Source organism: Schistocerca americana, chromosome 1 (genome assembly GCF_021461395.2).
Source record: "Schistocerca americana isolate TAMUIC-IGC-003095 chromosome 1, iqSchAmer2.1, whole genome shotgun sequence".
Taxonomy (NCBI): Eukaryota; Metazoa; Arthropoda; class Insecta; order Orthoptera; family Acrididae; genus Schistocerca; species Schistocerca americana.
In genome coordinates, this window is record NC_060119.1 from 841,200,351 (window position 1) to 841,216,877 (window position 16,527).

General features: G+C 43.6%; 1 protein-coding gene across 5 annotated transcripts in view; it reads right to left on the reverse strand.

Annotated features, from left to right (window-relative positions):
- Nucleotides 1-16,527, reverse strand: part of LOC124613262 (TOX high mobility group box family member 4-B-like) — a 487,372-nt gene that overhangs the window by 219,915 nt on the left and 250,930 nt on the right. For 2 of the 5 annotated variants that reach the window (XM_047141969.1, XM_047141962.1), the window contains exon 2: nucleotides 14,532-14,580. The exons of the other annotated variants lie outside the window; for them this stretch is intronic. The gene's annotated coding sequence lies outside the window, so the exon portion shown is untranslated. The remainder of the gene's footprint in view (nucleotides 1-14,531; nucleotides 14,581-16,527) is intronic. 5 annotated transcript variants of the gene reach the window in all.

Below are 16,527 nucleotides of genomic sequence, written 5' to 3' on the forward strand. Positions count from 1 at the left end.
CTATTTCACGGAATAATGTAGATAGAGAAGTAAAACGTGACACACATGTCTGAAATGACATGGGCTTTTACTGAAACCAAAAACGAGTGAGAAAGCTAGGCAACAGAAGGCGCTGAGAAAACTGTCAATGTGAAGAGTGCGAAGTACGCAGATATGTTACAGAATCGTATCATCCATAGTCTGGTCACTGATCATTTGCCGAGAGTTACGACTTTTATGCAGGGTGGCTCTCAACTCCACATTAGTAGACGTGTGAAAGATCTCTTGCGCACACCGTTTGGGGCGTGCCTAGGCGCCAGTTCCGTCACGCTTGGCCTCCCAGATACCCTGTGCTATTGCTGGTTGTGGTGTTACCTGAAGTTGCGAGTATAACGCGATCGTCCGACCACATTAGGGATGCTAAAAAAAACAACAACCGACGGCAATTCCTCCCCGTACCTACTGATTTGCTGTACAGTGCTGGTCACAACACAGGCCCTCGACCACAGGTATTGATTGGTGAATGACGCCGACATGTTAAGCATTTGTTATAAAGAACATCGTCTTTGGTGAAAATCAGTTGTTAAGCCAATTATTGCTTTTTTATCATATGAACATTTTGTGTACTTTATTTGGTTTCAGTAAAATTCCATGTCATTTCAAACGTGTATGTCAGTTTTTATCTCTGTACCTACATTATTCCGTGATGTATTGAATTTGCAAATGTTAACAGGATTTTGGGTCAGCCTGCATATTCTGTTGAGTAACTCTGTCTTTATTTACCTACCTTTTTTTTTACTTTTCATTACGTAATATTTTCTATGTTTCTTTATTAATTTGTAATGACTGCGTAGCATATAAGTAAGTTATGAATAATGTCTGCAGACTTGTAACTTCATGTTAAGAATTCGAAATTAGTGCCCCATTTTCGTTTGCCAGACTATGGATTCCTGCATGTACAGCAACATAATGTTCATTTAACAACTGAACTGAAGACTCCGATGAAAGAAAAATAGATTGCAGCTCAAGGTCTTTTTGCCATTGGTGCCTTTTCAGATGAAATACTGACACAACTGGAGAAGGATGTGGAAGAAAATCGGTTGCTTATGAGTGGAAATATTGCACAATTTACTGCACGATTTACGGAAACAGCGAAAAACGTAAACAGAAGTGACGGACGAGGATTTGAACTCCGTGCAGTGTACTAGCTAGCCACAGTGCCACCTCCTCAGTTCGAAAAATGCGGGCTTGCTTGAGGCGTAGCTGTGTGGCAATTCTCGTCTGGTTCACCGTCTATGCCACTAATGCAAATTACAAAAAAGGTGAAAATCACTCATTCACAGATTAACTGTAAGTAAACTTAGATGGGCCTCACAGAAGGTGCACTGCGTTTGATTTGGAAAGCAAGTGATGCTTAATACGGGAGCGAAATAACTAGTACAAGTTATATGGAAACAACACAAAAAGCGAATACAAGAAGACCACCCAGCTTGTAGCGAAGTCATTACGAAGTACTCATACCGAAACTCGAATGTATATACGAGGAATAACTCACATTAAATATCAATTTCAGGTTCTGGAGTGATGAAGGCTGACTGTCGTGTTAAATATCAGTCTCAGTGACGACAAAAAGCCACTTACAACGGAAAAAGTCATTTTGACCAGGCGAGAATTTGAACACAGTTCTGATTGTATAAAAAATACGGTATTTCGGCTGTTTTATAATTCAGCTGCCGTCCCAGCTATCCTTGCTTGTGTCTCCAACACGATTCCATCTGATAGAAGGGCCAATCGGCTGGTAGGCGAAGGACATACATTCACCTATCGACATAAGAAATTACTCGGTTACGGTACCATTCAGTTAAACGAGTGTTGCACACCAAATGCAACATTGTCTGCGGGGAGCTGATCTGTTGTCTGAGTTTATTTTGCAAGCAGTGCGAAATTGATAGCCTTAAGAACTTGCGTATTGAAATGGTACAAGGGCATCTGCGACATCGACGTTACTCACGTCCCCCACAGCGGATGTTCATAAATCACCCGGTTTTTACATTCAGACTGTGAGTTTTGTCTATCTGCCGTAACTGCGAAGGTGAAAATTCAGTGGAGGTTTATTCGATAGCGATGTTTTAAGTGTGTAATTTGTTACATTTCACCGAACGTGCCATATGCTAACAAAACTAACGCGAAATGATACTAATCTGCATTAAAAATGGTCTTCTTTTGTTTCCCTGCCTGTATTATTGGTTCAGAAATGTGTATGTCAACAAAGTATTCTATGAGTACATGAAGCAAGATATTTTTCTTCTAGGGATGGAAACATCACAGACTTATAGTGATACGGAGACGCCCGAAACCCAATAAATTCCAAAGATGCATACAATTTAGGTTTTCTGCAAATACCTAATTCGTTGCCTCCTCGTCTCTTTCTGGATTATGCTTAAGGTGAGAAAAATGAAATATCCGAAAGAGGGAAATGATGGGAAGTTAAATTTTAACATCCCGACGTCAATGCGGCCATGATTCGGCTGCCAGAGATGGTCTCGGGCGTCGACATGTGTGATATTTCTCTAATTTTGGATTGTAGAATGGAACTGTTTTAAAAATACGCGAAGTATACAGGCATGCAGCGAAGCTGTAATTAGATTAACACGTCATCGTTTGGGTCGTAAGTTTGCCAAGCGGCAGAGATGGTCCTTGTTCATCAGGGTGACAGAAATATGGAAAGCCACGTGTATGTTTCACTCATGTTTACACCGTCGGAGAAATGCTCCTGTCGGAGCACAAAAAATGCGATAGCTTGGAACGAGCTGTCTCAGTCCTCACTCCGCCTTCTTCACCAAAAATTTTGGCATGCGCTCTTTTAAAAAAGAGTATACTAAATCCTTTTACCCAGTCTCTTTTTGTAGTTAAGCCTCCATACTCAGCATATCTCTCTCATTGTCTATACATGTTTCTAAATTCCTGTGGGGGGGGGGGGGGGGGCGGTCCAACTTACGTTTCCCCTGTTCCCAAGTGTTTAAAATTTCAGTCCAAAATGAGCGCTACCCTATAAAGCCATCTCTCTTTCTCTTTTACTGCCACTGTCTCTCACTGACCATCAATGTCTTCTTTGTCTTTGGCTACTTAGCCACCTTTTTTTATTGTCAGTTTCTCTCTCCCACAATCACCGTCTCCTCTCTCTTTCTCTCCCACTGGTACTGTCTTTCCTCTGTCCTCTGAATGAGGCGTGAGGCGGCTGGTTCCCCACTTTTCTGTCAAGTCTTTTAAAGAGGAACATGTTCGCATTTCTTGTGGTCCGACAGAAACATTTTACCGCTGGTTCCCTTCTTTTCCCTGCCACAGCTGGGTGTCCTACGTATATAAAACTAATTTTATCTGTTATTAAATTTTGAACGCTTAATAACAAACTTTTACATATGTACACAACGAATAAGTACGCATAATATAAATTAACACATTTTTCTGGATATTTTCTCATATTTCGCAATTCATTGAAAGTGCCAGGCTTATGATTTTATCTTAAAAGAGTAAAAATGTTATTAGAAAGATTTTACTGAATTCGCAGTTTTTCCAGTTTTACATAATTTTTGGCAGTCCTTTTTAAGTTCTTTTCGGGCATGTTAAGGCCCTTTTTAGCCCATTTTTGTCACTGCAGTACCACGTTCGGCATATTTACACAGACGTGAAGTGGCCATTATACAGAGGCAGCACGTCATCAAGTTTTATTGGCGAAAAAGTTCTGACTAAAAACATACTTTGGTGACCTCAGAACACTTGCCACATGGTCACTACGTCAGTTAAAACTACATTTACGCCTCAGACCGGATATTACGTAAGTACGGTAAACTTGATCCTCTGTGTCTCGGTAACGGATAATGACACAAAAAAGAGTTTCAAGTTTCCCCGTAACATTATCTTAAGAACATTTGGTAAGAATTTCGGAGATTTACCTTAAATAGTGGTGATCCCCACAACTTTGGTACCCAAAATTCATGGTTTATGGGGTGTATCTTGATAATGGATACAGATTTCGGAAACGGGTTCAAATGGTTCAAATGGCTCTGAGCACTATGGGACTCAACTGCTGAGGTCATTAGTCCCCTAGAACTTAGAACTAGTTAAACCTAACTAACCTAAGGACATCACAAACATCCATGCCCGAGGCAGGATTCGAACCTGCGACCGTAGCGGTCTTGCGGCTCCAGACTGCAGCGCCTTTAACCGCACGGCCACTTCGGCCGGCTCGGAAACGGGAAATGACGTTTCTGGATGACTGTCTAAGGAATGTACAACTAAAATTTGAGCCATTTTCTGTGGTTAGTTGTTTAGAGAACTGCGGCCCACGATGCAAAAACGGCTAAAAAACGGCTGTTGCGGTTTTCTGCATAAGTGCGGTAACTTTGAACCCCTGGATCTCATTAACGGAGTATGATATCAAAAAAAAGTTCAGAAGTTCCCCTAGAATATCGTCTTAAGAACATACGGTAAAAATATCGGCGATCAGCCATGAACAGATATTATAGAAGTGGTCAACTCCATAACGGCTACTTTTCGTACACAAAAATCGTGGTTTATCAGAGTTTTCTCAGCAACCGCCTGTGACAAACGGTGCTTTTATAAGCTAGCTAAGGTCCACCCTGTACCACATCTAATTTCAAAGAACCAGTCGATCTACTCAACTTGCCTGGGCTGGGGGAAGTGCGCAGCGATTAAATTTTGACCCAGTACTTTAGCATAGATACAGTATGACTGTTCTTCCGATAGGTATACAAATGGTCAGTAGGATTAGAGCTATCCGAATCACTTGACCCCTTATCTCACTAAATACAAGTACAAACATGCCATACGACAGGAAACCCTGGTATTTCGGACCAACAGCTATTTGCCCTACTCTTTAAGAAGAGTTGATGGTAATTGAAGTACATTTGATTCGAGTCTTGCTTAGTTTATTCTGCATGCTTATTATGAACGTGCTGTTCCGTGTCCCGGTGGCCACTATGCGTGATGACAACAGCATAACCACAGAAGCTTTCGTCCGCAGTGGCGTACATGCCGACACTGTTTACATAACAATATTGTATCTTATGGGAACGAAAAGGAAGATTTAAAAGCCAGATTTCTTGGATGCATATGCTACTATGTGGCGAGAAGACCACTGCTTGTTATTTTTTCCTTTGACATTAGCCCGCATCTCGTGATCGTGCGGTAGCGTTCTCGCTTCCCACGCCCGGGTTCCCGGGTTCGATTCCCGGCGGGGTCAGGGATTTTCTCTGCCTCGTGATGGCTGGGTGTTGTGTGCTGTCCTTAGGTTAGTTAGGTTTAAGTAGTTCTAAGTTCTAGGGGACTGATGACCATAGATGTTAAGTCCCATAGTGCTCAGAGCCATTTGAACCATTTTTTTTTGACATTGCAGACAGTTTTTTGTTTCACGCGTTACCACTCGTCCATTCCAGAACGTGTTTCGCAATATTCCAACTCCTGTTTCACGAACTCATGAATTATAATAGGCGGAGGTAGAAGGTCAGGACTCGGTAATTATGAGTGTCAGACACGGAACCAGCTATATGGCTACCACAGGGCAGGCTATGGACGCGCTGTTTAACTCTCACTCGCCAGCAGGCGGCGTTGTGACAACTGGGCGGCGGCCGGCGGCGACGACGCGGCTGCTCTGCCGCAACAAGTCGCGACTACCGTTACGGTACTTACTGTACTCGCGGAAAGCGTCCGAGCCGGTTTTCTGCGGCACTGTGTGTCACGTTAACAAGCTCCGACAAGGCCTGGCTGCTGCCACGCAGCACCGCTGATGGGCGCTACTTGCAAACGCCACATCCAAATTCTAGACTTCAGTAGCGCCTGGAAGATCGGTAAAAAGAAAAACATTTTCGGTAGAGCTTACCGTTTCGAGAAAATGCCTCTTTTTGTCGTGGAAATGTCACTTCACTCGGTCACGCCAAGTTCACATTCGTTCTTGAACTGGGTCCGAAAATGTACAAAGAACAGTCAAATGAGAAGGAGAAAGAAAAAACTAAGTTAGCTGTTTATTATTTCAAGAGTAATCGCCATAACTGTTAAAACATTTAGTTCGTGGAAAAATGTTTGCGGTTGCTTACGTAATCCTGATTCTAGACAGGCGTGCACCTCTTTGTCCGAAGCAAATGGACGGCCACGAACGTCATTCTTCTGGACGCCAAGGATATGGAAATCGCGTATGGAGGACGTGTAAGGCCTCCTCAGCGAAGCTTCTGCGGCGTAGGCAACATGTGGGCCCACCTACATCCTACATACAGTCCCGATCGCCCACCCTGCGATTTCCATAGTTTTGGAGCCCTGGAGAAAGACATTGGCCGTCGATTTGCTTCGGACGAAGAGGCTCACGCCTGGGTACAATCATGGCTCCTTAGGCAACCGTAAACCTATATCCATCAAGGCACTGAACGCCTCGTCTCACAGTGGGAGAAATTTATTAACAGTTACGATGATTACTTTTGAAATAATAAACAGTTTACTTAATTTTTCCCATCTGTCTCGTTTTTATTTGATTGCCCCTTATACAGCATCAGAGTAAATGCGCTGTTGTAATCTTGGAAACCCAACTACAAGAAACTCATTAATGCGAAACAGAAGGTATGGAACGTGACATCAGACAAAAAAAAGAACATTATCGCCATAATTGTAGAAATTGGCAAAGTGGATAAGTTGCAATACCTCTCGAAAGATTTTGCGCAAGCGTCGGCCTTGAGAAAGAAAGCAATTGTATATAGATAAATCTAGTTGGATGAAGTTTCGAGTAAGGATTACCATCTGACAGGAAAATTCCTATAAAGCTGGAAGGGACAGGGGGGTATTGTACTCTGAATGTACATGACATAAGGTTTAGTGTAGTGGGGAAAGTCATGCAGGTGTAACAATAATTTTCAACTTCTGTGTGTGAACAATTGTGCTCAACTGGGAAAGAAACCAGGTATAAAAGGGAACACGAAGATTGTCAACATCACAGATAAAATGAGAGAGAAATATCTACCTGTCTTACAACGGCGGAGGCCAGGTGCGAGTTGATGGTCACTTGTTGAAAAGAGAGACCCATCGCAGCAAAGCCCTGGGAAAAGTCAACAGTCAGACAGAGAAGGATCACCGAGCGAGGTGGCGCAGTGGTTAGCACACTGGACTCGCATTTGGTAGGACGACGGTTCGAACCCGCGTCCGGCCGCCTTGATTTAGGTTTTCGAAGGACGTGGGGAATCCGAAGTCACATCTGACGTTACCTTCGGCAGGACGCCAGTAAACGCTTCTGACGTCGCGCCAACCCGACCGCAAGTATAGGTGTCAAGAAAATGAAGAAAAGCACTGTGATGCCGTCTGTAAGTTAGGTGTTTGATAACCATATGTAAGACCCGAATTCGATCCCCGTGCAACAGAGGTGTTTTCCTTAGTGGGAGGACTGGAAAGCGGTCCACCCAATCTCTTGTGGACAACAAAGCAGCTAGTTGGGGTGTAACGGCTCCTGTGTCGGAAGCGGACATGAATGGCATAGATAGCGATATGCTCCAGTACTCCCATTCAGTTATGCCCCTCGAGCGGTTGACGGTCGGCGAACTAGCGTCCTATTGTTCTACGAAGAAGGGAGTTTAGTGTAACTGGCGACATTCGAACAGACAATCAGAGGAACGGAAAGCCAACGTCACGTTTCATTTCAAACGCTGAGTCCACGAACGTTGTATGTACAAACGCTGCATTTTCGTCCCCGTGTATTCCCATTAGTCTGGTAGGAAGGTGTTTGCGTTTGAAATATTGTCACTGTCGCGGACATTAGAGACTTATATGATAAATTTAATCGATCGCGACTTTGTTAAACGAAACTTCCCACTGTCTGCCTGAAGTAACTTATCATAGTTACAGTTAACTGTAAGAAGAATGGTCGGACAGGTCCTGAACTGACGACCAGCATCAGCGTCAGCTCAGTCTGATGGAATAGTCCAGTGGTCTTATCTGTTTATTTGCTTTTATTGTTAAATATTCTTACTCTGGTTGAACGTCATTGTTATCACTTGCTGTATTTGTTATTATGATCAGAGCAACTGTATTGTTAGGCAATGAAATTCTTGCGAACATTTTCCCGCGAAAGGAAAAATATTACCAAAAGGAGAAAATGCATCAAAACTTTACGAAGCAACGAATTTTACAAAATGTGTTAACCTTTTATGGCCATACAGTACAAAGATTTTCCCAATGGAAAATCAGGCGGACGAATATTACCTACACAGTTTGTCCTGTCTTCGTCAGATATTACATTTTATAAAACAAAGAGGTGGGATAAAGGGCACATTCCGAATCTGTTGTCTTGGATATGACCTCAGTTGTCAAACAGTTGTCGCCTTTGAGGCCAGGGGAAGAAAGTTCCTATTTTGCAATTAGACACAGAATATGACAGAGATGATGATAGAGAATATGACAATAGAGAATAAACGAAACGGGAGCTGCATCGTTCTCAGTGTAAAACTCCTCAAAGCATTCAGGCTTGTAGTGTGTGGAACATTAAGGTGAGTTACCATCAAAATAAGAATATTATCAATATTTGTGTTTCCTGTGACAAATAAAAAATGATGTCTAGATTTCCGAAAATATTTGAAGGCCGCGATGTCACGACATTAACCTCGGCTGATGAAGTCTGAGAAGACTCGGCACGAGAAACGTGCAGGTATTCTGTCCATTAATGTAACTCATCACTGAGCTCGCGTCCCGAAATAATGTAGGTTCCCCAATGGTGTCAATTAGCTCCAGAGAAACAAGTTCCGCATGCCACGGAGGAAGCATGACGACACAAAAACCCCATCTGGCAGCAGCGCTGAAGGGCAAGGGAAAGTAACGCTCGTGTCCCAGTTACACGGCAAAATCCGTTAACGGCGACGAGGGGCACGCGAAGGGATGCACGGCGACCTCGTCTCTAGCATGTGATTTTCCTTATCTGCACTGCATTCTCCAGAGTCTCGTCGGCACACAACCGTTTATTTCTAGCCGCCGAAAATTTTAGCAAACTACAGTACGGTATGCAGCTCAACATTTTAGATAAATACATGAAAATGTTGTAACCTTTCTGCAAAAACTGGTAAATGATTCAGGCAATTTGAACACGTTATTGCGTTCTTGATAAGTGTTTCCTCCTTACCCTCCCACTACTCTTCGACCTTTCCTCCTACAGAACTCATGAATATTTATTATGATGACTCAGGAGTCAGGGGGCTCATAGAATCACAAAATCCTTACACAACAGTAAGTGAAATAAATTGGAGCCGTTCACTTTTTCAAGTTTCCAACAAATGTTTCGGCCCGTAACTCGTGTCAAGCCATCATTAGCTCATTAGTGTGGCAGTTGCTGGCAGTACTGGTACAGTGGTACAGTTAGAGGGGAATGCAATATTAACACGGGGATGTGGTCTCAAACTGTTCATTCATGTATGTCACGTACGTACATTGAGGTGACAAAAGTCAGGGGAAACGATATACACGTATACAGATGGCGGTAGTGTGTATCGCGTACACTAGGCATAAAAGGGCACTGGCGGAGCTGTCATTTGTAGTTAGGTAATTCATGTGAAAAGGTTTCAAACGTGATTATGGCAGCACCACGAGAACTCTCTGGCTCTGAGCACTATGGGACTCAACTGCTGAGGTCATTAGTCCCCTAGAACTTAGAACTAGTTAAACCTAACTAACCTAAGGACATCACAAACATCCATGCCCGAGGCAGGATTCGAACCTGCGACCGTAGCGGGCTTGCGGTTCCAGACTGCTGCGCCTTTAACCGCGCGGCCACTTCGGCCGGCACCACGAGAACTAACAGACTTTGAACGCGGAATGGTAGTTGAAGCTAGGCACGTGGGACATACCATTTCGGAAATCGTTACGGAATTCAGTATCTAGAGCTCCACAGTGACAAGATCGTGTCGAGAATATCAAATTTCAGACATTATCTCTCACCATGAACAACGCAGTGGACGACGGCCTTCACTTAACGACCGAGAGCAGCGGCGTTTGCGTAGAGTTGTTAGTGCTAGCAGACAAGCAATACTGCATGAAATAACCGAAGAAATCAATTTGGGGCGTACGACGAACGTATCGGTTTTGGTAGGGCGGCGAAATTTGGCGGTAATGGGCTATGGCAGCAGACTAACACCGCGAGTGCCTTTGTTAAGAGCGCAACATCGCCTGCAGCGCCTCTCCTGGACTCGTGGCCGTATGTCCGTAGCTCGTGGTATAATGGCTAGCGTTGCTACCTCTGGATCACGGTGTCCCGAGTTCGATTCCCGACCAAGTTGGGGATTTTCTCTGTCCGGGGACTGGGTGTTTATGTTATCCTCATCATTTCATCATCATTCGTGAAAGTGGCTAGACAGGATAGTGTAAAAATTGCACTGTATAAACATTGGGATTTTCTACGGGCACTGATGACCGCGCAGTTGAGCGCCCTGCAAACCAAACATCATCATCATTGTGACCGTATCGGTTGGATCCTAAATTATTGGAAAACCATAGCCAGATCAAATGAATCCCGATTTCAGTTGGTAGGAGCTGATGGTAGACTTCGAGTGTGGCACAGATCCCACGAATCCTTGGATCCGAGTTCTTAACAAGGCACTGTGCAAGCTGGTGGTGACTCCATAATGGTGTGAGCTATATTTCCATGACATGGACTGTGTTCTCTGGTCCAGTTGAACCGAATATTGACTAGAAATGGTTATTTTCGGCTACTTGGAGACCATTTGCAGCCATTCATCGATTTAATGTTCCCAAACAACGATGGAATTTTTGTGGATGACAATGCGCCATGTCACCGAGCCATAATTGTTCGCGATTGCTTTGAAGAACATTCTGGGCAATTCGGGCGAATGAAGTAGCCACCTAGAACGCCAGATGTGTATCCCATCGAACATTTAAAGGACATAATCGAGAGATCAGTTCGTGCACAAAATTCTGCACCAACAACTCTTTCGCAATTATAGACGGATATAGAGGCATCATGGGTCAGTATTTCTGCAGGAGATTTCCAACGACTTGTTGAGTCCATGACGCGTTGAGTTGCTGTACTACGCGGTGCAAAACTAGGTCCGACAAGATATTAGGAGGTATCCCACAACTTTTGCCACCTCGGTGTAAGTCGCGCAGTAGCGATGAAATTGAAATCCAGGCAACAAAGACGGATTTCGAAAAACTAATAATAAACATGACGTGTTAAAAAATTATGGACGGAGAGAGAGCGAATAAAAGATATTGCGGTATCACGCATCGCTTCTGATACGACCAACATTTCAATCAGCGACGTAAATTTAACTCTGTTGAAAACTTCACATAGAGACTGATCACAGCTTATTGAAATTAATTTGAGAAAGACAGTCACAGAGTGCAAAACCTACACCATTAAATACATTAAAACGAACAAAGTGTCTCAGTATTCAATTCACTTGAGATACGTACTGGGCTAACCTTGCTTAGAGAACCGTGTAAGTTTCCCCAAGGAACTGGACTTCCACTGGGGGGGGGGGGGGGGGGGGGGTTGTTTCGAATCGCTTTGCAGCCAACCAGATGTAAGTTTTCTGTAGTTTCCCCAAATTTCTTAAGGTAAACGCTAGATTTGTTCTTTCGAAAAGTGTACGGCCGATATCCTTTCCCAACCTAACCTTGTACACATGTAATGACCTTATCGTCGACGGGACATTCCTCCTGCCTTCCTTTCATCTATTTCTCCCTTACATGAAGATGTATTGTTTGCATACACATTACTCCCCAGATTAATTACGTTGACATTAAGGGCAAAAAGTACAGCCGGCCGGAGTGGCCGTGCGGTTCTAGGCGCTACAGTCTGGAGCCGAGCGACCGCTACGGTCGCAGGTTCGAATCCTGCCTCGGGCATGGATGTGTGTGATGTCCATAGGTTAGTTAGGTTTAATTAGTTCTAAGTTCTAGGCGACTGATGACCTAAGAAGTTAAGTCGCATTGTGCTCAGAGCCATTTGAACTAAAAAGTACAGTAGAAGACTAAGATTTTGCCAGTTGATTGCAAAATATGTTTATCCACCGCGATGAATTTACTAATGCAAACAATTGCAGGCTCCGGAATGTGATACGGATCTCAGCGTATCGTTTTACGTGAATCCTCACTGCTAAGATAATATACTGGGTCGGTTGCTTGACCGACAACTCGTTCACAAGTAGCGTTGCACCATATGCTATCAGTGCATGTATCAAGTAGTTTATGATAGTAGAATAGATTGCACTGGCCTTTCGTTTGTCTCGTGTGCCTGTTATTGCAGAATTTCGTACGCTTTGGCAGATAAAAAAAGCTAATGGTGAATACATAGGCACTGTTCTGCTGTTCCACACTTATTCAGCATACACAGCAAATATCTAAACTGTCAAGAATAAATGTGTCTCACAAAGCAAGAAATAACACTACGACAGACATCCTACAACTCAGAGACAAAGGCGTGACAGCTCTCCTCCATCGTTCAGGACACCACGAAGAGTCTATCTGCAATCCGTTAGGTCAGACAGTAGTAGTTGACGATGAAGTTCGCCATCTGTCGAGAAGCTGTGTGTTACTAGATTTTAGTTGGATTTGTACGTGCTAAGGTATCTGCAGAGTGAGAGACAGGTAAAGAACCATAAAGAATTTGAATGCGATATTCGTGTTCAATGTTGAGGCAAATGTAGGAAAACGAGAGTTGAGAGAATCGGCCCGAACTCTTCGTCCCGTCTTCCCATCTATGACACTTTGTTTCATTGCACTACTTTCATATTCCACTCGTGCACTACTTTAAAACGTATAATCTTGTTATCCTTGATATATTTTGCATTTTTATCAGAATTTACCGACCTGTCGACATCGAGATAATCGGATCAGATACGGCTAGAGACGGTGGGTTTAGAGGAACAGCAGTGAGCTTCTATCAGATTTGCTGACAGGATTTTAGAATCCGCTCCTTCACAATATGACCCTGGTACCTTAACCGGTACGCTACCATTTTTTATGCAAATATGTAGTTGTGTAGGACTGTCATGCGCTATGCAGTCACTATCCTGTAGATTCAACTTTTCCTCTTTTCTTCCCGTATTCTAACGAAAAAGAGAGGTGGTGGATTGGTATCCTCAAACTGTTCGCTACACTACTCATGTTAAACTGCGCTGTGCAGATTTAAAATTTGATGTGGATTTGTGATCTGATCTTTTTAAAAAGTAAATGTGCCGGTAAAAATCACGGCACAGCTAGAGACTAGGGTCGGGACGACTGCCACTCTTCGTCTGCAACGGCAACGCCATAAATCGCTGCCGTAATGCCTCGTTATTGCCGATAACTGTATGGTATTTCGAGGCATATTTAATTGGGCGATATAAAAACGTAATGATAAGAATCAGATTTAGTGCTCAAGCGCAACGGACTAGACACGATTCGGCCATTCGCATCTTTGTATATTACCCCGTAATTTCTTGGGATATTTAATGCGCTCTCAGGTATTACGTGTAATAGCGAACGGAGGCAGTCAGGTGAAAAGCTACGTGTGTGTTGTCCCCGGCGGCAGCCACGGCGGACCGCGGCGGGGGAGCTATTTTTAGCCGCGCAGACGCCGTCGCATTCCACGCGCGCCGCCATTAGTTTTGTTTATGCAGGGAGCTCCAGTTAGTCACGCACTGCTAACCACGATCATTGCACGAGTTGTTGAGCTGCGTTTTTCGTGTTTTGTTTAATTTTCCGTGATGCGCGTAACAACGCAGAAAAATTAATGGTTTACGCAGCCGACTAACACAGGCATCCAGCTGCGCATACTGCGAGTTTGAGGGCCGCAGCATTATTTGGAATAAAAAGGAAGGCACTAAAGAGAATGTGTTAAATTACGTGGTAACGCATCCTCCGTGAGAGTGACACTGCTAATAAGGGTCCTGTAGTACGATCAGCTCCTTGGGCATAGCTCCCGAGTACATTGTGTCCTAATATTTTAACTAGCTCATTAAACAGCTCTTAATAACAAATCTTACAGACCATTTGACGTTCATGGGACGAAATGTTATGGAGGAGCAGTATATTGGCCATTAATGTCCCTGAATTGATCTGTGACTTTTTTTCTTCAATGGTTTAACATGCAATACGCATAGATGTCGATAGGAACGAAGAACTACCTTAGCTGCACAAGGCTGCACAAAATAATCAGACGCGGCGTGGCTGAAGAATCATCCTAAAAGTATCTTTACGTAGTACGGAAAAACCGGGAAGACCTAGCCGTAGCTGTCCCTGAATAGTGATCAAACATCAGACTAGTATAGCGTTTGTGACCTCAGTGTAATAAAAAATTACCTTCTTTTGTTGCAACTTCATCGTTCTCTTTGCCGATGGCTGAAAACAACTGCTCTCTCTATTGTCATAATATATAAAATTGCGTATTGGGTTCAAAAATCGCTTGCAGACTACAGAAGCGAGTGAGATCTTGGCAACGAAGGTAACGGGAACGTCCATAAATATAGAAAGAAGTAACGGAGGCAGAAAAAGGACATAATAGTACTTACCTCCAGCTAACAGGGAAGCTCACCGGCTGCTTTAAGGACTGCAACTCACCTGCAAAACCACAAAAATATGTCAGGCTAAACGGTAGCAGATGTGCAGAGGTACTTGTCTAATATTACTGTGACATAAAGAAATATGTCAGACGTAACATCACACATTTCGCGGTCACAGTACTGTGCACCTACGTCCTCCGTCTATTTCAGAACCACTCTTTAGTGTCTATGGCGTAACGAAACAAGACACGTCATACAGCACCTTAATTTTCAGCTGCGCAGTGAAACTGGGGTTATTTAATTCATATAAAAGCTTATAAATGTGCGATATCTATGTGACTAGCGTACGAGGGGTGAAGACTTTTCTCAGCGGTGGTTTACATTTCTCTCGCGGTTCGCACTACGCCCGTCTAAACGCATATCGCTCGATCATTCACGTCTTTCAGTTTATCTCCTCGAGCTCATTCTGGTGAGATGAACAGTCACTGGTGTGATATATGAATGCGACAACGTACTTGACACGAAGCCCGTCTACCATCGTGAGAAATCGGAAATTAAGTCTCAGGCAGGGGACATTCAGACGTTTTACTTAATTCTTTGTGAATATTTGCATCCACTGCTTTCACTAGGCTCAGCTTATCTTTTAAGATTAAACACATGCACAGTCACTTAAGGTGACGTCAGCAACTTCAAGAAAAGTCCTTGCCCAAAGAGAGAAGAGCCACGGGGAGCAAAAACTAATCAAGTGCGAACCCTACAAGGCAGGAGGGGAAAAGAAAGTTCAGTTTGCTCTTCTGGAACTGATGACGTGATTATTTAGTACTTATTTCGTTTCGTACAACTGTATTCGTCTTTCAGACCAAACGAATGGAGTGGCCACAAATAACAAACGATACGCCTTCCGGTGACAAGTCGAGCAGAATTTTAAAACTGCTTAAAAATTTACGCTTGAGGTGCGGATTCGTCCCCTCACAGCGACTCGACTTTCAATAAATAACTCCAACCCCTGTCAGTCGCGTAATTTTAGGGAAAGGCGAAGACAAAACCCTTCTTTGAAAGCACGGCGAGGACGAATGCAATCCAGGGAAAACAAGCGAGGCGAATAAGGAAGGAAAGGCGGGGGGAAGGGAGGGGGGCAGGCAGTGAAAGAACAAGGGGAGCTCTGTAAGCAGCTGTAGGTCGGTAATGAATGTTCCACGCGCCGTTTCCCACCCTCTCTTTTTGCTCGTCACTTGAACCTCGTGGAGGGCTGAACTAGAAGCCGGCGCTGGGATTCTCAGTTTCCCGCTGGCTACGTCCCGTGAAAACCCCCTGTGCACTGAAGCGGGCCACTCTTGTTGCTCGGTTTGCGACACATTTCTGCTGTTTTTAGTTGTCAGTTTATCTTATGTAGCATAGACTTTATGTATCAACTATCATGCAAGTCGAGGCTATAAGAGATTTAAATCAGCAGAGTAATTGCACATTAAAAAAATCTGTGGTTTCAACTTGTTATCGACTGAAGCTGCTCACAATAATTTTGCAAACTATAAAACCAAATTTCGAAAACAGTGTACTGATCAATCTCGAGTACTGTACACAAAAGAAGACTACGTTTGTGACACATGATGAAGAATTTAAATATGTTTTTTACTCACTACATATGCGGAACGTAAATGAGAAAAGCGATCGATCGGAAACAGTGGATGGTAGCACAATGAAGTATTCCTTGGAAGTTGAGTAAGAATCGCGTGACCATCTCATACATACTGGCGACTGTAGATGCAGGTGCCTCCTAATAAATGGTTATCAATCGAAGTGGCGATGTGTGATGTTCTTCTGGATTATTTAGGTGCTCGTTACGAGCAAACAATGCACGTATTGTGTCGATTATGTGTAATAAGGAATACATAATTTTGGACACTAGCGTACCATATCGCGTTGGCGAAAGTGTCACTAAGAACAACACTGATCTATTATGGCTGTTTCCTGCCTAGGCCATCTACAGTGTTGGCCATTTTTAAAG